Here is a 25,099-nt window from a genome sequence, read left to right on the forward strand (position 1 = left end):
TCCTGAAGAGCGCTAGCCTTGTATCCCATGTTCCCTCGCACTCCATCAATGGGTGCAGTGTTTATATATGGAAGGAAACAAAGTAAATGGAAAATATCAGGAAAGGTTATAGGGAAAGATTGATATCAAGCTTACATTTACAGGGTGAGTGTAGTTCACTAGGAAAAAGTGAACTTCCTTGACTAATTTGGTATATGCTTTTTATCGTGTGGCCGTAGGAAGCCTCATATAGAGGAACAAGCAACAAAAATGTTCCAGACCACAGTTGCTATTTTTTGATTTTCCAAATCCATAGGATCATAACCTGTGCCTTTTAATGATCAAGGTGCATGATGCCAAATCATGTGCAATAGGGGTGCATGGGGCCTGAGTTTGCATCAAAATTGCAAATGATTAAAAACAAATTTCAAAAAATGCTCTCATCACTACTGCTTGGAGTCCCAACATTGACTGTTCACTCTGAGCTAGCATTAGGGTACATTGAGTGTCAATGTTTTATGGCCATGACTTTACTGTGGGTTTCAACATGGGTTAAACCATGTGCCACCCTAACAAATTCTAAACACAGGAGGAAATCCAAATGATCACTTGTAGTGAAATCCCTACCTTTTTTGGAGACTAGTATGACAAATATATAAATGAGGTAGTTGGATATATCAACAGTTTAACCTCGATACAAATGTAACAAAATATCGTCAATTTATTTAGAAATCAATTCAATTTTTTTTAAACACAAGAAAACATTGCAATACACAATTTACAAGTAATACAGATCATAGTTGATCAACTATAAAAACTATCATAAAAAGTAATAGTCTTAGTGACTATTTGACTTAGTGAGTGTTTGATATCTTTATATCAAATAAAGAGGAGGGAGAACCTATATGGTAATTCATTAATGGTTAAACAAATTCAGAATCTGTTTTGATTCTCTTGAATTGAACACTATTAATTTATGTTTATCCAATACTTCCTAGTTATACTATTACTAGGGCTATTCACTCTCAACGCATTTCAGTTCTTCCAGTGATTGTAGGACCTTCATCAGGAGATGTCACAATGACTATACTGGTTAAGCTATGAGTGCTGTCATACCTCGTTGACTAAATTGTCTGTGTTGAAAAGCAGGTCTATTCATTACCTGTTTCAACTTGTGGGTACAGTCCTTAATGGGTCTGGTCCCTGAATAAGTAGGGGGCCCTTTGGTTGGCAGGAGAAAATTCTCAAGTCAACCTGTAGATAAGGTGAATAGATGGAGGGGACTGTAAAGCTTGCATACCTTAATTTTAGCACAATTAATCACTCTCCTTTTAAATTAAAATATAAAGTTGCTTACCTTAATGTTATAAAGGTAAGTACTACAGGTAGTTCTACTCATGAAGAGTCCATATATTTCTCAAACGGATCTCTCTTGGTAAATGTGGTAACCAGGTGTTTACTTTCCTATTTAGGAACAAGATTCAAGAAAAAATTCTTTTTAGAATCTCTCTTGTAAGTGATTATAGGAGAGCATTACAGTTTGTGATCTCAATGTCAAAACTGCTTACCTTGTGGTAGATTTTTAGAAATTGAATGCGGGCTGGTGGTCTTTGTCTGAGCTATGTCGTTTGGGTCTATACAATTTGTTATAGAACCCTCTGGTTTCTTAGGACCTATAGAGGCAGAATCAAACAGTACTAGTAGGTTTATAGTTTAGCTGTATCGGTAATATCTCATCTTTCTGGGCGTTTCAATTGTGTAGTTGCGTGACTATGGGTCTAAGACTTACCTTATTTTTAAATAATTTAGTTTTGTAGTAGAGCTGCAGTTAAATCTGCATTGAATATCGAGACCGCAAGTGGAGTGGGGTCGTATTATTCAGAGCCGTGTAAGGATACGCAAGTTGTCTGGGTATTTCCTCTAGTTGTTAGAAGAGAATCATCCATGCCATCTTGAAAGTAGAGATGGTTGATTCGCTGAGTGTTGATGTCGGGAATAGTCCTTTTTTAGTTTCTGCTATATTATTTACCTCCTGAGCCGTTGCTATAGAGCTCTAAGGATAATAGGCATAGGAGCTGGGAGGAATTCTATCTTATAGTGTGAAATAAATATCAGATATTTATATTTGGCGGACTGTTTAAATTTCTAATTTCATATAGACTCGCATTTTGCTAGATTGTAATATTAGGAGAAATTCCAGCTCTTCTATTTATCAACACACTTCAACTTTTAACCGTATATCGCGGCAGCCTACAGGTAGCGTTTTAGATTCTATTCCATTCAATAGCTTAATTTAGACCTTTCTGATCACTTTTTGTTAGAAAAATTAATTTCTGTTCTTTTTCCAGTAGAATTTTATTTTTCATATAGCGATTCTCACCTTGAATCGACATTAAAACTGTCCATCTGAATTCTTCACAGCTGTGATTTCTTTCCAAAAAATGTTTTACCATTGGTGCCAGCAGTACCTTGTTTTTTATACAACTTTTATGTTCTATATTTTGGGTTTTCACCTTCCTATTAGTTTTACCTATGTAAATTAAATTACAAGGGCATTTGTTCATGTAGATGTATATTCTGACTCGCAATTGGAGAAGTGGATTTGTTTCCAGCAATTCTCCGTTCCTATATCAACATGTTTAGAGGTCATTTTGCACACAATGCACTTGCCACATGGGTAATGACCAACAATCGGGGCTAGACCCCAGGTTTCTGTGATGTTTTTAGTGTGGTGCTTAACTTGTATCAATTTACTACTACTTACACAGTTCCCTAATGTGATGGATTTTTTTTGTAAGCTAACATAGGGACGGGCGATGGTGAGTCAGACTTCTCAAATGTTTTCCATTGTTTCTGAAGGATATTTCGGATAGTGAGGCTCTGATTTGTGTGGGTGTTGACACAAACTAGCCTTTCTTCGAGAGTTATTAAAACATTTTCTTCAAGTAGGGCATCTCTGTTGTTATATGCTCTTTTCGCAGATTTCTTGACTCGTTTTTTTGGGTAGCATCTCTCTTTAAGTTTAGCTATAAGATCCATAGCCTCTTCCTCATATGACTCTTTTAAACTACTATTCCGTTTTAACCTATAAAATTGCCTATAGGGCAGGTTGTCTTTGAGATGTTTTACATGGTGACTCTCATAGTGCAGTAATGACATTTATTTTCTGTTGCTTTGTGATAAGGTTTAACTAACAGATGACCTTCTTTTTGATATATAGTCAGGTCAAGGAAATCGATTGTTTCTTTTTGGATGGTCATAGTAAACTTCAGGTGGGGATTGAGAGAATTGAGCCATTCGTAGATTTCGATAGATTTTTCTTTAGTGCCAGTCCATATCATAATAATGTTGTCTATATAACAAGCCCAGAGATTCAGATGTCAAAAGGATGCGTGATGTAGATTTATTTTTTCCTCGAATAGTTCTACATATAAGTTAGCCACGCTTGGCACCATGGTGGCGCCCATTGCGGTTCCTTCAATTTGTTGGTAAAGTGATCCCTTGAACTCTAAGAAATTCCAGGTTAATGAAACTTCTAAGCACCAGAGGATAAATGAGGTGGGTACAGGATCGTTATCAGTTCAAGTTAGTAGAATCTCTTTTATTGTATCAAGAGTTTCTCTCTGGGGAATGTTAGTATAGAGAGATGTAATGTCAGGGCCAATCAGGTAGTTAGTTTTGATGTTGTAAGGGAAACATCTGACAACCTGCCCTATGGGCAATTTTTGAGGTTAAAACGGAGTAGTTGTTGAAAAGCATCATATGAGGAAGAGGCTATGGATCTAATAGCTAAACTTAAACAGAGAGGCTACCCAAAATAAGTAGTCAAGAAATCGGCGAAAAGATAGTATAATAACAGAGATGCACTACTTGAAGACATTTTTTTTTAAAACTCCTGAAGAAAGGCTAGATTGTGTCAACACCTACACAAATCAGAGCCTCACCATTCGAAATATAATTTGGAAACAATGGAAAATATTTGAGAAGTCTGAATCACCATTGCCCTCCCTCCTGTCTGCTTGCGGAAAATCTACCACAATAGGGAACTGTGTAAGTAGTAAATTGAAACAAGTTAAGCACCACACTAAAAACATCACAGAAACCTGGGGTCTAGCCCCGATTATTGGTCATTACCCATGTGGTAAGTGCATTGTGTGCAAAATGACCTCTAAATCTAAAGATGTTGACATAAGAATGGAGAATCGCTGGAAACAAATCCACTTCTCCAATTGCGAATCAGAATATACCATTTACATGATCAAATGCCCTTGTAATTTAATTTACATAGGTAAAACTAATAGGAAGGTGAAAAGCCGAATTATAGAACATAAAAGTTGTATAAAAAACAAAGTACTGCTGGCACCAATGGTAAAAGCTTTTTTGGAAAGAAATCACGGCTGTGAAGAATTCAGCTGGACAATTTTAATGTCAATTCAAGGTGAGAATTACTATATGAAAAATTAAATTCTACTGGAAAAAGAACAAATTAATTTTTCTAACAAAGTGATCAGAAAGGTCTAAATTAAGCTATTGAATGGAATAAAATCTAAAACACTATCCTTAGGCTGCCGCGATATACGGTTAAAAGTTGAAGTGGGTTGATAAATAGAAGAGGTGGAATTTCTCCTAATATTACAATCTAGCAAAATGCGAGTCTATATGAAATTAGAAATTTAAACAGTCCGCCAAATACAAATATCTGATATTTATTTTGCACTATAAGATATAATTCCTCCAGGCTTCTATGTCTATTATCCTTAGAGCTCTATAGCAATGGCTCAGGAGGTAAATAAAATAGCAGAAACTAAAAAAGGACTATTCCCGACATCAACACTCAGCGAATCAACCATCTTTACTTTCAAGATGGCGCGGATGATTCTCTACTAACAACTAGAGGAAATACCCAGACAACTTGCGTATCCTTACACGGCTCTGAATAATACAACACCACTCCTCTTGCGGTCTCGATATTATATCACACAACTATACAATTGAAACACCCAGAAACATGAGATATTACTGATACAGCTAAACCTATAAACTTACTAGTACTGTTTGATTCAGCCTCTATAGATCCTAAGAAACCGGAGGGTTCTACAACAAATTGTATAGACTGAAACGACATAGCACAGACAAAAACCACCAGCCCGCATTAACTTTCTAAAAATCTACCACAAGGTAAACAGTTTAATACATTGAGATCACAAATTGTAATGTTCTCCTACAATCACTTAAAAGAGAGAGATTCTAAAAATATTTTTTATTGAATCTTGTTCCTAAATAGGAAAGTAAACACCTAGTTACCACATTTACCAAGAGAGATCTGTTTGAGAAATATATGGACTCTTCATGATTTGAACTACCTGTAGCTTCATATCATTAAGGTAAGCAACTTTAAAAAAAAAAAAGAGAGTGATTAATTGTGCTAAAATTAAGGTATACAAGCTTTACAGTCCCATCTATTTACCATATCTACAGGTTGACTCGAGAATTTTCTCCGGCCAACCAAAGGGCACCCTACTTATTCAGGGACCAGACCCATTAAGGACTGTACCCTCAAGTTGAACAGATAATGAATAGACTTGCTTTTCAACAGACAATTTAGTCAACGAGGTATGACAGCGTTCATAGCTTACCCTCTGTAGTTTTATGTTTTATTAACAGTTGAACCATACAGAATCTTATGCACCAAGAAGAATTGTATTTCAACCTATAAAGTCATTGTAACGCATCTCCTGATGAAGGTCCTACAAGCACTGCAAGAACTGAAACGCGTCGAGAGCGAAAAGCCCTAATAATAGTATAACTGGGAAGTATTGGATAAACCTAAATTAATAGTGTTCAATTCAAGAGAATCAAAACTGATTCTGAATTTGTTTAAACCATGAATTGCCATATAGGTTCCACCCTAACAAATGACATGGTTTTAGACACCATATTGCTTATCTGGGCCCATGGGTGTTGCTAGGTCTGGAAAAGATCCGTGGCTACGATAATGTCGGGACTGTCAGGACTCAGGGCTAGCTAGCCTTTTGGTTGTAGCACCTGAGCTTCTATCCAGGGCCACAACCAAAAGAACCGGGGCTATTGGTTGTAGCCCTGGTAATTTCCAAAGACTGCGTAACTCAAGCATGATGGTCTCCAAAGTAAAAGCATGCAATATGCAAGAAAGGAGCATTTTCAAGAAAGGAGATGTAAAAGAGTCAAAATAGTAAATGTGAGAAATATTGAAATGATTTTTGAAAATAATATCTGAATCACCCCTTGTTTATGGGACGCTCAAAGGGCATTAAGATATAGCCTGGAGGGGTCCTTTGCAGGAACAGAGACATTACCGTTCCATCATAAACTTTTCCATCAGCTTTGAACCCCTAAATAATGCTAATTGTGTGGCATGAGAAACTGCAGAACAAGTGTTAATAAAAATGACCTTTGTTTTACACAAGAAATGGCATTCTAGATTTTTGGAATGAGCTAAGAGAAGAAATATTAGATACATTTAAGGGTGAACTGGGATTGTCCTTAGTGTCCTGAAGGATTCTGGATGGAAATAATATTTTGTTAAGAGTAGGAAAGCTGTTTGAAATTATTGCCATTGTTCGAGTTCCGAATCACCTGCGAGTCGCATCTATCAACTTTTCACAACATTTTGTCTCCTAACACATCTGATCAATCTGCTTTTACATCTCTCTCCTCTTCTGACTTTGCAAATCTCTGTTCAGCTTTCACCCCTCCTGCTACTCCTCCCTGCCCTGTTTTACCTTCACATTCTCTCTATTCTTACTTCGTCTCTTTTAGCTCATGCTCACCCCACTGCTTCCCCTTCTGATCCTGTTTTCTTATCCCCCAGGTATATCCTCATCTCCTTCCTTATCTCACCTCTTATTAATTCCTCTGGCTTTGCTACTACCTTTAAGCATGCACTTATTCTTCCTATTCTAAGAAACACCTACTCTTGACTCATCTATTCCTGCACATTTTCAGCCTTTTTCACTTCTGCCCTTCCTTTCAAAAATTCTTGAACGGGCTGTCTATGCCCATGTAACCCGCTATGTAAATCTTCACTCCCTTCTCCATCCTTTTCAATATGGTTTTCATCCTTCTCACTCAAGACCGCTCTTCTACATGTCTCAAACTCTCTCTGCTCGTCACTCTAAGCTCTCCTCTTTTGTTATTATTCTTAATTTGTCTGCAGCGTTTGATACTGTTGATCACTCTCTTTATATCCTCTTTCCACCTTGGGAATCTTGGTCTGTTCTTGAATGGTTCCGCTCCTATCTTTCCCAACTGTCCTAATCTGTAACCTGGGCTGGCAGTCTTCTCCTTCACTTCCTCTCTTTGTTCCTCAATGCTCTGTACTTGGTCCTCTTCTTTTTTTCCTCTTTATACTGCTGCTCTTATTTTCTCATTCCATCGCAGATGACACTGAGATCTTTTTCACCTTTGATTCCCTTCACATCTCTTTTATGGTGCGGTCTTCTCATATGACTAATTGCTCCTCTGTTGATTGGCCTGCCTGCTTCACATCTTCTTCCTCCTGTTTATAATTCCTCGATTTGTCTCCATCTTTTTTCTTTACTCACTCAGTCATTTATCACATCTTCTCTACTTTCTATTTCACCCCCCCGCCCTTTTGAATCATGTCTCCTCTGCCACTTTCTCTCTATTGCCTCCAAATGCACCCATGTTGTGGGCCCCCTTATCTCTCTTCCTTACTCTCGTTCTATGTCCCATCTTGTTCCCTCGGATCAATTTATTTCTCTCAACTGTTCCCAAACCCCCCCCTGTGATTCTCGTTTCTGCCCCTTTTCTCTTCTAGCTCCCAAACATTGCAACTACCTTACTTTGTCACTTCGCTCTGTATTTTCCAATCTAACCTAAAAACTCATCTTTTATCTTCTCGTCTGTTCATCTCTTCTGTTTTTAACCATGTTTACATTTTATCATGATTATATTGCTTTTTAATATATTTTGTAAAGTGGCTTTGGCGAAAGGTGTTCTATAAATTCAATAAAATGAAAAGGATGAATCAGAGTAAAAAATATTAATTTTCACTGTTTTAAATAAGTTACCATTAGCGTAATAGTCCTGAAAACCCTGAACTAGTTCACATGAGAATTTCTGGTTGGTAAACTAAAACACATGTATTGCTTATTGCAACACAGTCTTATTTCTCTATCTCCAACTTTAGCAAGCTTATTAATTTTTCTGTACCGCGACACCTATTGTTCACATGACTCATTCCGATCTTAATGATGAAAAGACAGAGCTCCTCATTCTTGGCTTGCCACAAAAACTTACCAAACTCGACCCTGCGTTTAAGTCCTTCATCATCGATGGGAATACCATCCTAACCGCCAAGGACACTAAAACCCTAGGGATCTACATTGACTTGACTCTATCCCTGACCAGACAAACTAACTCAGTCTCATTCGCAGCGGCATATACCTGCAAGCTTATTACAGCCTGTCGCCCTTTTCTCTCTGCAACCAATTGGGTTACCCTGGCGAGAACTCTTGTATTATCCAAGATTGATTACTGTAATGCACTGTAACTAGGCACTACTCGCTGCAATCTAAACAAGTTACAAATTGTCCAAAAGAATGCGATCAGAGCTGCCCTCAACATTCCCAGGCGCCAACACATATCTGACACTAGACGCATCATTCACTGGCTTTCAATCCCTCACCGAATCTCCCTGAAAACCCTGGCTCTCACCCACAAATGCCTTCACAACCAAGCTCCTTGATACCTAGCCAACCGATTTGCCCTTCATAACCCCATTAGACCCCGTAGAATGGCTCACTCAAACTGCCTTGTTGTTCCACGCTTCAATCTCCAAAGATCAGGTGGAACCAGCTTCCCTATTATGGCAGCCAAATTATGGAACACACTTCCTAATGAACTTAGAACAGAACCCTCCTTCCTGAGATTCAAACACCTTACCAAAACCTGGTTGGTCGCCCAAGACATTTAGCTCTAGGTGCACTGCTTAACTTGTACATAACTGTACCTTGTATATACTATCTGCTTGTCCTTTATTGCTATTATTTTCTTTTTTAAATGCTGTATTACGCCTGTATACTTCTGTAAATATTGTGCCGTCTTTGTTCTCGTGTTGTAACTAAGTGATGCGCCCGGTTGCCCCTGGGCCTGGTGCGCTATACAAACAAATAAAATACAAATACAGCAGGATGGATGCACCTCCGATCAACCAGACATCTACTGCCCTTAAGGATGGAATAAACAATGCTGTACTGTGCTAACACCTTAGCTAATAAACAGGGCTTTTGCTGATCCTCGCCAGCACATATCGAGCCAACAGCACTTGAGTAATCTATATAGTGCAGTGGCCTGGTCCCTGAATACATGCTCATTCAAACTATGGAAACCTGGTGGCTTCACCCAATGATCGACTGATCCAGGCTTTAAGATCGCAACCACTACGATGGCTCCTGATTAACCACTAGAGTTGTTAATTTTCAATCACCATTGCCCCAAAACAAGACCATATCAAGATCTATAACTTGGCTTCTTAAATATATTCTTCTTGGCTCCTGCTGGGTGGATTAATGGAGTTTAATGATTTAACCATTAAATATGCACTCAACTGAGTCCTATACCCAAAATTATTGCCATTAAATACAAGCCAATCTGACGTGGGCATCACTGCAGCCACCTAAGCCCACGCCTAACTGTTTATTCTTGCTGCCCACTGCAGGTCCATAGTAATGGACAAGCTGCGGAAGCACTGAACAGCTTCATCGATTATCCACACTCTGCTGTTTCACCACTGAACAGCTATCTTGAGTATCCACACTCTGCTGTTTCACCCAGAATTTCAGAATTTGTCAATATCATATTAGCAATTCTGGGTAACGGTTAAATCTCATATCTTCTAGGCCTCCCTCTATAGTACACCTCCCTTTCTGTGCCATGTTGCAGTCCATATCTTCACAACCCTCTTCTCTCGACTCGTACCTAGTTGATTCTTCCTCCCCCACCTTATCCTGTATCACTCCCTCTAGTTCCTCTTTGCCTCTCCCAAACACCCCACTGACTACTCCCCTCATTCTCTTTTAAAATGCCTTCTGCTGCTTAAGGCTCATTATGCATTTTGGACCCTGGATTATGAGGGCTTAAAGAGGGCTTCTGAGCTCATAGAAAGGCTTATTTGCAAGCAGCTATTGGTAATGATGCTATTAGCACCAGCCATTGTGCTGAGAGCTGGGTATTTGGGTCAGAGAAGCCCACCAGGAACAAGCAGGGCTTGTGAGCAATAGGCGCTGTGATGGGTCAGAAGGTCGACGCAGACTCTTTGTAGACGTTTTAACTGTGCTCTATTAAATAATAGTGGGAACGGCCTAGCTATCTCCATGGGGTGTTCTCTATCTAAAGAATAAATAAGGTGGTCGTCAGTTGTCTGTTCCTCGATGTCCAACAAAAGAATCTGTCTACCGCCCAAACTATTGCTATCTGACCCCATCGCTATCGTAATAAAACAAAGGCAAGGGAATTGCTCCCTTCTCCTGCTTGGTGCTTTTGACACTCACTCTCTTAGTATAATTTATCTTATTTGGCAGCTTTCTTAATTAGTCCCAGAAGTTATTTTCGTACTTTAGATAATTGACATTCCCCCTTTGGTGCAACTTGACTTTGTTCAACTTGTTTTCCTACATAGGCCTTAACATTTTGGAATTCCCTCTGATCTCTCAGTCTTTTACTTTAGATATTTCATGTGCTTTCCGTTATCTCCTGGATCGATTTATCTTCCATACATTATCCCTTTCTTTGCGATTTCCTATTTCTCTCTCTTTTATATAAGGTTTTTACATGTATTGGCTTTTTCTTAGTATCCCACCTCTCCCTCTTTGGGAGCGTTATTTTTTCCTTTTCAGTATTATCACAGTTAACCTTTGGTAACCATACTTAATTTATTTTCAACTCGTTCACTGGCTTTCATGTATTTCGTACCTGTAACTTCACCAACTTCATATTTATTGGTACTGAGACAAGTCATCTGTCCTCTGTTATACTGCTTGTTATTGTCCCAGTGCCCTCTCATCTTTCAGAATAGTTCTGGGACTCTTAGGGACTGGTGTCGGATGGACTCCTCTCCTCTCGCAGACTGACTTCTGCGTCATCCTTGTTTGCGGTCCTCAAACAGCTTCTGCTTCTCTCTGTCTCCTAATAGGGAGCTGTGCTGCTTGCAGCGGTCTCCCTTGTCTGGTCTCGATGTCGTTGTGCGGGCCTGCTGCCCTCCCTACTTTGCTTAGCGGCATGCCTCTCCGGTATGCTGCTTGTTCAGCATCTGCTCCGTTGCCTCCCTGCAAGTTTGGATCTCGCAGGCTCTGCATCCTGTGATGATTCCGCCCCTCCTTAGGCATAAGTCAGCAGGGAACCTCCCCTGTTTGGAGATGTACAGCCCTCTCTCGCTGCATTCTCCTTCTCTCTCACTCTCGCCCTCTTCTCCACATAACAATTGTTCTTTTATCCGTCCACTTGTCCCAGTGGATTTGCCTCTTTTCGTTAGAGAGATTTTCTCTTTTTATCAAAGGACACTATCCTCCAGCATCTTTGTTGGCCCAGTCATGGTTTTCAACAAGATTTGTTTTTCCAAAATATGCCTTTGTATTGATGGGTGAAGGAGTTCCTCATAGGAATGGAAGTCCTTGTCCCCAAAGGGGGAGTCTCGACCGGTGAGGTCCCACTTACCTTGACCCATAGAAGGGGTGTTGTGGATCAGGCTCACCGCCCAAGGCGTTGGGGCCCTCCCCTTCAGAAGAAGGGCCTAATTTCCTCGATTCATTACAGAATCCACCTTGCCTAAGTACTACTTCTGGGTCACCTCACGCGGGTGGTGTGAGTGAAGGGGATGATGTCTGGGGGTACTGTGTCAGGAGGAAGTGAGCTGGAATATGCCATGTGGAAGAGAGCAGGCACAAATGCAGAGGCATTTGTCAGCATGCTCGTGGGACATGGAATCCTGAGGGCCATCCAGATCAATGGGTTCACAAGTACATATGGCTAGGAAGCTCTGGATCCCAATTGGCTCCCAACATTTAAACATTCCATCCAGGGTGCGAATACTGAATATTGCCTCCCATAAATGTATTCTGTACCATGTGATGCCCAATTCCATGATATGCATTGGTGCTCATGACTGCATTTCTTATATTCAGCTGGATTCCGGACTCCCTACAGTCATCCACAGCTCACTCATTTGCTTAAACTGAAGGTTCATGCAATTATTAACCCACACTTGCACATCCAGACCTAGCAATTGACAGAGCCAACACACACCACTCTGTAACTATGCAGATTGCCTTCTGCGGTTCTACTGTTCCAGCCATCGATAGTCAGGGGATTGTCCTCCACAATGCTGCTTTGTTATGAAATGCATCATGCAATGGCTTGGACATCCCCCTATCCCAAATTGGCTGCAGCAAACTGACCCTATTTTGTGGGCTGACGTTTTACCACATTTTTTAATAACCAATATGGGAGCAAACTATGGCATAGAAGTACACAAGAGGAACTGAGAAGACTGCTGAAGGAATATGTAGAGCCTGGAAAAGAAGGATGCAGTAGAAAAACAAAACGTTTTAAATGTTAATGGATTTACATTTTTTACTCACCAGACGTTTCGTTTTTACTGACTTTTTGGAGTAAAATGCTCCGAGTTGAATATAGTCAACCCCCATGGGTTTTAATTAGAGGGAAATGTAATTCTTAACCATGTTGTAAAATCTATCAAGTGGACATGAGACGTGGATGATCCTCTTAGAATTGTATAAGGATGTCTGCAAAGTTGACATTGGTAAGTGGCCCGAGGCAATGCCACAAAGAATGTCTTTCTCACCAAGGGAGGACTTTGCAGGAAGGAAAGAGGCAGCCCTTTAGCCAGTAAACATTTCCTGATGGAATCCCAGCACTGATATAAGCCCCCAGCAGGTCAACAATAATGGGCAACACGTATCAGTCGAAGCCACATTGGCATGGCCATTGCCAACCTGGCACCCAGTCACTCCTTATGGCACTCCTCTGCTGGGGGATGTTTCTTAACATCAATCCATCCATGAAAGATGTCGATGATATGTGGAGAGGCACACAGATTAATTGTGCATGCGAGAGTTTACACAGAAGCATGGATTGGATTTTGTGTACCCTTTCTGTTTTAGTCAAAGGATTGGAGACCCTACACCCCGTTTTAGGCATATTATTGATCTAATGTGTGCATTTTGTTTTCCGCTTGGCCGTGCCCGCTTTAAGACACGTTTAAACAGGCATGCTTCTCTCATGTTTAACAAAAGAATTAGAAAAGAATAAATGTGTGCCCCCTTGCTTTAGCTTACACAACATCTGTGCTCCATTTGGAATCCATGATTTGCTTGAGAAACTTTTGGAATAGCTTCTCACTGATATTTAAAAAACAAAAAGTACTCACCAAGTGTGTTGGTAAATGTGACGTTGAAACTACTAAACTGTACCTTTGGCAGGACTTCCCTTTATGTTTTCATTTCTCCTTAATGGGTTTGCTGACATTTCTTTGTCTGGGAAGCGCACGTACATTTCTAACCCAGACAGGGTGCCCAAAGACACCCAATTCCCCGTGTAAGTAACCCGAGTGTCACCTATGTGAGTTACAGATGTGTGTGGCAGCCTAAAGAGTTTTCGTATATTTTTAGTGGGCAGGGGTAGAGCGGATACAGGCTTGTGTGCCCGGGAGATGTCCCTTCCAGGAATCTCTGTTTGAAATCCAGTACGAAGTCTACCAACAATCTTTGTTTCTTAAAGGAGGAACATGAGACAGATGTAGCAGAATATGGTGATGGCATCTGCCTGACTCAGAAGATGGAGGTTTGCAAAGCAAGGACCACATCTGTCCTGATATTTGGGATTTAAGTTTGAGTGCCACACTTTTAAGAGCGACATTGTGGAAGGTTGCTTTTAATGGGCTGCTTCCTGGATGGCCCCCTACTCCTGGACACAGACATCTCATGCTGAGGGGTTTCTTTTGTGTCTTTCCTATTTATTGCTCCCTGCCTGCAGAGTGATGGTCCTCTGGCCGCCTCATTACTTGATGAATGCAGCATGACAAGTGTGGCCTGCAGTCTCTTGCTGAATTGGTTGTGGCTCCCAAGTTGCTGTTTTTTGCAGCCTATGGGCCTAATGAGGTGGTCTGCTCTAGGCAGCTTTCGTGCAGAGGAGATTCAGTTGGCCCCCGACAGTGCTTACCTTCTGTCTCTAGATCTCTTGATGGGGCCTTAATGAGGAATCTGCACATTTGTGAGCTCTGTAATTCGGTTTACTGTGGCATGACTGGGCATTGGTGTCTGCAGCAGAGGCACCGTCAGGCTCTATCTATACTGTCCTGCGGTCCACACTTGTGGTGTGGCTGGGCCCTCAATTCCCTATTGTAATTAGTTCTACAACGTTTTGCGGATTGCTGCGATGTCTGTGAAAACACCTAAATGGGGCAAGTGTGAAGAAGGACGTGTTGGACCTGATGCTAAACCAGTATGAATCCGAAAAGGCAGCGCTACTGGTGAAAGTTCAGGCCTGTAAGCAGAAAGGGATACCACGCTGCTTGTCATAAAGTCTGATCCCCTGCACATCTTCTCAGAACTCAAGCAGGAAATACATGACATGTTGGGAGAACTCACAAAAAGTAGATTTTATTGAAAAGTGTGCAAGTTCGATGGATGCCTGCATTGATTTTTTTTTTGGATCAAAGACTTTATTGATTTTAAACATAGGAAAACAACTTAACAGTACATGCATCTCTCTGTGTATCAGGGCTGGGAGCAAGGGAGCAGTCATACAATCAACATTTTCAGGAGGAGGGTCAGGAGAGGAGAGAGAAGCAGGTAAAAAACTAAAAACAACAAAAGAGAGGAAAGAAGAGAGAAGAAAAAAACTCTTGATAACTGGGACTGCCGTCTAGTGGTCCGTCAGATTTTGCCAAAGCAGGAGTGACTCATGGCACAATCAGTATGTTTCTGGCTCGCTTCATTCAGCATCATGCGGCCCTGTCCATTCTTAGCGTCTGCCGTGTCACACCTGCCTTCTAGCTGGCGTCTTCCCAGCGGCTCCATATTTTGTTTGTTTTTTGTGGGCAGCCCCTTACAGCATATACCCGATGTTCCATGTCAGCGCAGATGTCCACATCCACGACCCATTGGTCGTAGTCCGGAGTGCGTTCTGCGCCCCACAGTTGTGCTATATTCCGCCTGAGCACGGCCGTTGCAGTGGAGCAGAGTATCTTTTCATACCGGGACAGGTCGGTTTCATTAGAGATCCCCAGAAGGAGATGTTTTGGGCATCTTTCTATTGTCTTGCCTATAACACTGAATAGTTTGTCACAGCATTTCTGCCAGAGTTGTTGGATATTATTGCATTCCCATAGTATATGGAAGAATGTGCCTTCCTCACGCTTGCATCGCAGGCAGCGTGCATCTGTCGTCTTCCCCCAGCGGAAAAGGGCGACTCTTGGGTAGTAGACGCGGTGCAGGATCTTTAGTTGGACCAGCCTGAGTCTTGAAGAAATGGTTACCTCGCACCGGTACATTAGGGCCTCCACCCAGTCTTCCGGCTGGAGCGGTCCCACTTCCCGTTCCCATTTGGTCTTCAGGCTGGTCAGTTCTGGTGTCGCAAAGGATGTAATCACATTGTACATGGTGGAGGTGACTTTCCGTTTCACCTGGTCCGACACCATATTGCATTCAAGGGGGGAGCTTTCCGGTATGTTCCGTATATTTTGTTGGTGGGTGCTCCACGCAAGTTGCAATTGCGTGTGGTGGTATCTTTCTGTGGCTGGGAGGGAAAATTCCTCTAGCAATGTTTCAAATGGTGCAAGTTTGTCCTCCCGCAGCACAGCCCCAACAGTGGTGATTCCTCGTTGGACCCTTTCGGGCCATCTAGGTAGCTTTTGTATTTCAGGAAGATGGCAATTATTCCATAGGGGTTGGGCCAGTGTCAGTTTCCCATCCCATCCTAGGTGTCGGTGTACCTCTTTCCATATTCTCACAATGTGTGTCGCCATATCTGGTTTCGGTGGGCGACCCAGGCTTCCGTAGAGATGTTCTAATGGTGCTGTTGTGTTGTGGGGGTTAATTGCCTTGATGTGCGGAAGTGTCCCATCTCCATGCAACATGTCATTGACCATGGTCAGCTGGCCGGCCCAGTAGTATGATTGCAGCCTGGGTAGTCCAATCCCTCCTTCCCATACGGACCTTTGGAGCGTGGAGAGCGCGATCCGCGGATGCGCCCCCCCATAGCAGTTTTCTGAGGATGCATTTGAGCTTATGGAATTCTTGATGCAGGATATATAGAGGGGCATTTTGCAGGATGTACAAGAATTTGGGGAGGGCAATCATTTTGAATAGTGCAGCTCTACCCAACAATGTCAATGGCAATGAGATCCAGTTGCGGGTGTCTTCTGCAAATCTTGTTACGAGTGGGGCAAGGTTCAGGGATGTATAGTCTGCAAGTTGCTGCGTGATGCGTATCCCAAGATATTTGAACTGCTCCATTTCGATCTGGTAGGGGCCGTTCATTGCACTGGTTGCAGGCGCATCCCCTATAGGGAATAGGATGGATTTGGCCCAGTTCACTCGTAGGCCACTGAATGAATCATATTGCTCCAGTATGCTCATAACTCTGGGACAGGAATTGGCTGGGCAGGTCATCACCATAGAGTGATACTCTGTCCTCCCAGGTTGCTGACCAGCGGAAGCCTTCCCAGGCAGGTGTGTTTCTCAGGAGAATTGCCAGGGGTTCTATTGCGATCGAAAAGATCATGGCTGACAGTGGGCAGCCCTGCCTGGTTCCTCCCCCCAGCCCAAAGGGATCTGATTGCCATCCATTGATCCTGGTTCTGGCGGTTGGACAGTTGTATAGTAGGTGTACCCAGCTCATAAAGTTCTCGCCAAAGCCCATACGGTGCATTATGACCCAGATAGCCTCCCATCTCACTGAGTCGAAGGCCTTTTCAAAGTCAATTGCAAGTAAGGCCAAGGGGCCTTGTATGCTGTGGGCTCTTTCCAGGGCTGAATATATTCTGTAAAGGTTCATGCGTGTTGATCTCTGTGGCATGAAGCCACACTGGTCTGGGTGTATCAGAGAGGGAATGACCTGTTGGAGGCGGTCTGCTAGTATTTTGGCCAGTATCTTTGTTTCGTTGTTGATAAGTGAGATAGGCCTGTATGAACTGCAGGTTTCGGGGGGTTTGTCCGGTTTGGGTATCGCTATTATCGTTGCTTCACGTAGGTCAGGTGAGAGAATGCCCTTTTCACGTGCATACTGGTACATCCGTAACAGGTGCGGAGCGATCACATTGGTCCCCACCGTCCGCCATAGCTCGATCGGGAAGCCGTTGGGACCTGGGGATTTGCCGGTTTGGAGACTGGATATGGCGCTTAGAATCTCGTCCTCTGTGACGTCTCTCTCCAGTAGTTCCTGCTGCGCCGCATTTAAGGTAGGGATGGCTATTTCCTCCATGATCGAGGCATCCATTCGAGTCCTGGGTGCCTCATAGAGTTCTGCGTAATACTCTGCAAAGCCTTGTGTTATGTCCTGGTCTGTTACACGAGTGTTTTGCTCTCCTGTCTCCAGCCGCCAGACTTGGCTGCGCCCTTGCTCTTTCCTTTCCAGCCATGCCAGCATCTTCCCAGCTTTGTCTCGCGTTTCATAGATTCTCGCTCGCATTGCAGTATGTGCGTGCCTTGCATTATCCATTGCTGTATTTTGGAGCTGCTTTTGTGCTCGAAACAGGGTGCGATTTGTGTCCGGTGTGTCTTCGCTTATGTGCTTTTCCTCTGCCTGCTTCACTTGCTGTTCTGCTTCAAGTATTTTGCTAAGATGCTTTCTTTTTTGGGCAGTCGTTCATGATATTAGCTCGCCCCTTAGCACTGACTTGTAGGCCTCCCACAGTGTCTCAGGGTTAGAAGCAGACGGTGTATCAAGCTCAAAGTATGTGTTTGTGCTCTCCTGGAGTTTATCCACTAGCTCGCGGTCCCCCAAGTAGTAGTTATTTAGTCGCCAGCTCGGCGGGGGGATCGGCCTGGATGTTGTGATTTTCAGTTCAAGCGGGGAGTGGTCAGATATGCCTCTAGGAAGCAGGTCTGTTTCCTGTACCTTGTGTAAATCAGAGGCCGGGACGAAAAAATAGTCCAGCCTAGATAGGGAGGCATGTACCCCTGAATGGAAGGAGTATTCCCTAGTGTCTGGGTGGAGTTCTCTCCATGTGTCGCATAGACCCAGTGCATTGGTGAATGTGGCGAGTCGGGTAGTTGCGTTGGGGTTCCTGTTGCGTAAGTGTGAGCGGTCTAAAGTTACGTTCATGACTTCGTTGAAGTCTCCACCCAGAACCAGCAGGTTGGAAGTGTTGTTCGTGATCAGCAGGGCATTATCTGTGAGCAGTTGGTCTAGTTGGGTTGGTGGTGCGTAGGTGGCTAACAGTGCGATGGATTGATCCCACAACGTGCCCGTCACATATACGTATCTGCCGCCAGTGTCCAGGCGCACTGTGGTGAGTTGGAAAGGGAGGTTTTTGTGTAACAGGACCATGACTCCCCTTGATCCCATTGTAAAGCCTGAGTGGAGTGTCAGCTTGTAGTTTGTGCGTTTGAACAGGGTGCATTCCGTGCCCGCAAGATGGGTCTCAGTCAGAAGCACTATGTCTGCTGCCCGTCTATTAAGGAATTGCCTAACCAGGCGCCGTTTGATAGCGTTGCCGAGGCCATTGACATTCCACGTCATGAGTCGGAGTGTTCTGAGGGCATGAGCAGTGTTGTTATGTGATGCCATGTCTGCTTATGGGAGTGGATACGTGTGCTGCCGATGACGATGCGTCGCGTCTCGCGAGCTTGTGCCCATAAGTTGTGCTCGTACTGATTGGTCCTGATATGTTTCGTGTCTGACGTGTCCCGTGTGTAATGAAACTTAACAAACCCGTTACCCCCCACCCCATACTCCTCCCAACTAGAAGCATCGGTCACCCGAACCTAGAAAACCACGGGTGTCAACTGGACACCTTACATGCAATAAACTCAACTTGTGTATGTATGCTAGTCCCTGGCGGTGTGTGATCAGGGGTTAGCACCACTGGGGCTATTCTCTGATGTGTCTCTTAGAGGGTGGGGGGCCCCTCTAACGTGTGGCTGTGAGTCGACCCCGCGGCCGCAATTTTAGGAAGTGTATTGATTCGTGTCAGCAGGTACGGTTTGTGGATTGTGTTAGGGTAGTGCATTGTGTACTAACTGGTATACCGCTGGGCGTCGCCAGGAGTGGTGACAGGGGTCATCCATCGCTGTCCTCTGGTAGGTCTTGTTCCGGGGGCGGTCGGGGTGCATGTTGTTGGTCGGGGGCGGTCTATTTCTTCCCCTGCTGGCTCGGGCAGTTGACCAGTCCCCCTCTATATGTTGTTCCGCCCAGTGCCATGCTTCCTTCGGATCACTGAAATGGATTGATGTGCCTTTGTGGTAAATCTTAAACTATGCTGGGAAAAGTAGGCCATATTTGACCCCCAATGTTTGCAGGTGCTTTTTAAGTTGGTGGAAAGACTGCCTCGCTTTCTGCACCTCTCTCGTGTAGTCCGGAAAGAAGGTGATCCTGGAGCCGTTAAAGGTGATCAGGCCTTTGGTCCGTGCCAGTTGCAGTAGGGCGTCTCGGTCCCTGTAATTTAAGAATCTCGCAATTACTGTGCGTGGTGGCGCCCCAGGTGTTGGTCTACCCGTGGGTACTCTGTGTGCTCGTTCTATAGAGAAAAACTTGGAGAAGGAGCTCAGGTCATATAGGTATGTTAGCCATCGTTCAAGGAAGAGCTCCATGCAGGGGCCTTCAGCTTTCTCAGGTATGCCAATTATGCGCACGTTATTGCGCCTTGAGCGGCCCTCACTGTCTTCAACTCGGCTTTCCAGCAGTTTGAGTTTCGAAGTGACGCTTCTGAGCTGGTGTTGCATGTCTGGTACTCCATCTTCTGTAGTCGAGATGCACTGTTCGACTTCGCCAGTTCGCGCCGTCAGCTTTTGGAGATCGTGTCTGAGGAGGGACACGTCCAGGCTTATCCCATCCATTTTTTGCTCCATTGACGTGCGGGAGTCTGCAATGGCGGCCATGATGTCCCTCAGGGAGATTGCGTTATCCGGTTGTCCTTCTTCCAGGGTGACCGGATGGTAGTCGCGGACCTGTGTCGAAGGGATTGCATATTGTTCCATTCTGCTCTGTGTCGGGAGTTTCTTAGCTTTATCTTTCCCCATTTTCTCCGATGTGTCCCAGGGCCACTGCAGTAGTTTAGTGAGGTGTGGTGTGGCCGCACACACTTGGTTAGGTCGCACAATTGCGCCAGGGTACAGATGCTCCCAGGCGGTTTGACAGCTTCACAGGACGATCGCTTGGTGCCGGTGTTTTTTGCGGGCTGCCCAGGGTTGTTTTGCCTGGCTAACCGGGGCAGTCTTATGCTGATCTCATCTCCCCCTCTTTGCTTCTGTTGACGGGCTGTTGGTGTGGGCAATGTTCGGACTGGTGTATGGCCCCGCGCCTGCTCAGTTTCGTTGTTTGGGAGACTGATTCTACCGCCTGTAGCACTGACAAGGTAGCGGCAGATGAGACGGTAATTTATAGTTATTAGGCACCCGCTCCGCGTTACGGAGGAAGCGTATTATGGCTGGAGCCCCAGTCCGCTCCGTTGCCTCACCGCTTCCGCCCCAGGTACGTACTGTATTCTCCCAGGTTCTTCGTCTTCCAGTGGCGTCTCCAGCGGTATGCTGTGGTGAGTCTCCCTCGTCCGCACAGCGAGCTGTGCTGGCTCGCGGTCCCCGGCGGCGGACACTGGCTGTCGATACGCGCCGCCCCACGCTTGACGATGCGTGCGGAGGGGCGGAAAGTCAAATTGCATTCAGGTACGAGTCACCGGTTTCAGCGCCGTCCTCTCATACCCCGCGGGGGGTGGTTGCAGCTCACTGTGTGGCCCGGCCAGGGCCTAGGAGATACGCGGCAGCCATTTTGTTTGTAGCAGCGTTTCAAAACGTGGCCTCGAACCAGAGTCGATGTTTCTCTTCCTCGTGTATGCGTTTTGTCCCCAAAATTTACCAGGATATAGAGCAGATCCTCCGCATTCCATACGTTTGCTTATTTTTGGTCCATCTTGTCGAAATCAGGCAGGATGTTTCAGGATTATGTGGCGGCTCGCGGAGCGTTGCAGATTCACGTCCGCATCGTCTCGTAGCTGGCCACGCCCCCCGATGCCTGCATTGATGATTTGGAAAACACTACGTGTGAGGCTTCATATGAAGTGTCTGAGCAAACCTCTAGGGTAGAGGATGCTTAGCCCATCTGCTCTGTGCGACACCAACGAGAATCCGAACAAGAAGGCGGCTTCCCTAAACACCCTACCTTGCAAAGAGGACCTCACATCAACGTGGGTGCGGTGCAGCCGGCTTCCAAGTTCTGGGTGGATTGGTCAACCGGGCACAGGGAATTGGACTCCTGCGCTCTGTGGGGCCGCAGGTGGCCTGTGTGCGCGCCTCCAAGGGCGTGGGACTGGTCCGTGGGCTGTGCTTGGCCCGGGCCTCTACCATCTCTGCGGCCCCGGGCTGCGCAGCTCCTCCGCCCATCTCCCTCTTGGGGATTGGTCTGCGGGAGACCAGGGCTGGTCCTGGAGGCAGCGGACTCAGAGGAGCTGGCCACGCACCCAGATGAGCTGGTGCCTGCATCGTGGCACGAAATCGGCTCCTGGCGCTGTGCTTCTGTAGGGGCTGGGAGCGGTGGACTGGGGCTGCTCGCCCGGATTGCTGAAGGCTTATCACCTGCGGGCAGGCGTCCGCCCTTGGTTCTCTGGACTGCATCCAGGGCGCTGACCAGACTCCAGCAACTGCCCGGGAGAGTGGCTGCTGCGGTGGGGCACCAGGCCATGAGCCGGCTCTGTTGGGGTGGGCCTCCCAATTTCATAACATCTTCACCTCTTCTGCCGCGGCACGCCCAGGCTCGCCCGGATTCCTTTGGACTGGGCTTGGGCCAGGGTGGCTCACATCCTCTTGCTGCACTGCACTACATGTGGCATGTCCGACACCCCGGACCTGGACGCCTCCTCTACATCTTTGTCGTGGGCTGTGGGGGACCTGTGGTGTGATCCTACTGGAGCCCAGAGGACTCGGGCTGCAATTCAGACTATGCTGTGCAGCACACATGAATAGCAGGGCCGAGGTGACTCACACCTAGCCCAAGTAAGTGGATTCGCGGAGACGCGCTCCTGCTGCCCTTCGGGCCAGGTGCGGGACTGGAACCGGGCCCAAATAACATAAGGAAGCATTGCTGCAAAAAACAGGGGATGCACTCTACACCTTACATAGTATACTAAGTTAGTGGAGTACCTTACAGTAACTGGGGTTCTCTTGTATCAAATCCAACGCCTAGTTTAGACCATATTAATGCATGGTTCTGGGCCCGACAAGGTCCGCCGGTATATACCTAACATAATCCTCTGCCGGGTCCGCCGGCCAAGGCCTGACACTACCTTTTGCTGCCACGTGATCCCTTGCTGCTCCTCAACAGCATCGCCCCTATATACACTGCAGGTGATCTGGCCCTGACTGGGTGATATTTGGGAAAGGAATCGCCATATTGCGCTTTGTCAATCCTGTGCCTGCCCTCCCATCCTTGTCCAAACGGCAGGCACTTTGTGGGGTGCAGTTCCTCACTCAGTGCACCCTGTGCGCTGCTGACACGGACTCGGGTCCAGCTGGGCGTGGCGCTCCTCTGCAGTGCGTCCTATCTGCGTTTCAACCCGTTGGGGTGGCGCTTGCTACGGGGCTGATGGGCCTTCCCCGCATGCAGCGAGGCAACTGGCACTGGACGGTTCGTCATCTCTGCGCATTGTAGATCTGCGCCCGCCCTGACTGCGCGCGGCACCCCGGGCCCGCACCAGAGTATCATCCCTGCACATCTGCACGCCATCCATGCCCTGCCTTGGCTCTTCGTGACCCTGAACATATTTGATTGTTCAAAAGGATACCAGCTGTGATCAAATACGTACTCAACCTCAATTACAACTGTCGTTATAGTCCTCTCCGGGTAGATAGCCCCATGGCACTTGAGATCATGGCAAGCTGATCCATTCCTGCACGGCCTATCATTACAACAATTGGGGCCCCCGGGAAGTCTGCGGGCTGCCACGCACCCTGGTGACCCCTCCTGGGTCCTTTGATCCTTCTATTTTATCAGGCGGGTCCACGGCTGCTCACGTGGGCAGCCGCGGGGGCCATCTGTGGCTCCCTTACTAGCTAATTACACTGGGTGTGGACCTGGGGCCCTGGAGGTGTGGTTGTGGCCTCCACACTGCACCAGGGTGCTCTGCTTGCACTCCCACGTCGGGTGCAATCCCAGTGCCTATAATGGTGAATGCTTACCATACCTACATGAACCAAGGGTGGTCAGATCCCACATGATTACTATGAAGCTTGCCCGCAGAATGTCTAACAGATCCCGCGGAGCTAATCCTCTACCAGTCTGGAGGCGGCTGCGATGGGGGTGGACATCCCTGTCCCTGACTTAACCACCATGATAGAGTCCATGGCCAAAAATGTTGCATCCTTCCATGAAAAGCTGGATGACATCAATGCAAATGTGGCATCACTCAAATCGCAATTAGATCAGCAAGGCACTAGAATCACTGAAGCTGAAACCAGAATCGGGGCAAACGAAGATGGAATACACGTCCTTCAGGACACGTTCGCCACCCTCACCCGTGATATGAAATTCATTAAAGGAAAGTGTGATGATTTGGAATCTAGATCACGCAGGAACAATATTCGTATCATATTCGTATCATCGGAGTACCGGAGAACGCACTCAAGGGGAGAATGGAATTGGAAACTGAAATCTTCCTCGAAGACCTATTGGGCAACCCTGAGCTGTCCCCCTTCTTTACTGTTGAAAGGGCCCATCGCGCGCTAGCCTGCGGCCAAAACCTGGTGATTTACCGAGGCCCATAATTGCAAAATCTTTAAGCTACAGGGACAGGGATCAGGTGCTCTGCCTGACCCGGGAAAAGGGGGAACTCAGGCTGGGCTTGCAAGTCATTAGAATCTTCCCCGACTTCTCTACGGGAGTGGAGCAGGAGGGACGCCAATTCACTGGCGTGAAAAAGATGCGCAGGGAGAGGAATATCGCTTATGCAATATATTTTTCAGCACGCCTTAAATTCACCTTCATAGACAAGCTCTATTTTTTCACAGTCCCACACGAAGCAGTGACATTTATTGTGGCTCATATCCCACTAAACAACCCTGCAGACGATTTGATGGATAATGACTGACGGGTGACGCTCTCTCCCCATCTCTGTGTATGGCCCTACACTTGAGCTCTGTTTTCCTGCAGGTCATGAGTTGATGGCGCCTTAAATAACTGTTACCTGCCAGTTGCAATAGGCATTGGTTGATTACACGAAAGTAGCTGCCCACATCGCAATTCCTCATTGGAGGCTTCTTTGACTCTTCCAATCACTGTTTGATAATGCCACATGCTTGTACCATTCATCTTCAATATACTGTAATATATGGAATGCTTTATCGAGATGTGTGCTCCATTATTATGTGTGCCACTGTGCATCTACACCCTATTCTCAATACCTTACAATGCAAAGTGGGAATGCAATTGGCAAACAATGTTGTATAATGTGGTCAACACCACAACTCCTAAGATATTGGTTGTATGGCAACGGCAAGCCCCCACTGTGGTTGCAATGGTTGATTTGGTAGTTCTGTTGTGCACGAGCCCCCCTGCACTTATGTGGTGACTGGTGGTAATAGGTGATGCTGCTCGGGACTGCTCCTGCGTGGAGAATAGGGGGCGTGAGTATGCCAGCTTGTGCGCCTGATCCCCTTCCAGACCCCTTCTCCCAAACCGTGGGATGCACTGTCCCTGGAAAGCTCACCTGTTGATTAGTTTTGGCGAGCACTCCGTCCTGCTGCTTCTGCAGGGGCGCTTTTATGATCTGGACCGAGTTCTTTCACTGGTCCCTTGCACATGGTAGTCCAGTCCTGCTGCGACTAAGCCACTATACTTCAGGTAAGAGCTTCTGTTTGCCCTTGTCTTTCCTCATCTGTTTTTGTTGTATTGT

This window comes from Ambystoma mexicanum, chromosome 8, assembly GCF_040938575.1.
Source record: "Ambystoma mexicanum isolate Mex_15411 chromosome 8, UKY_AmexF1_1, whole genome shotgun sequence".
Taxonomy (NCBI): domain Eukaryota; kingdom Metazoa; phylum Chordata; class Amphibia; order Caudata; family Ambystomatidae; genus Ambystoma; species Ambystoma mexicanum.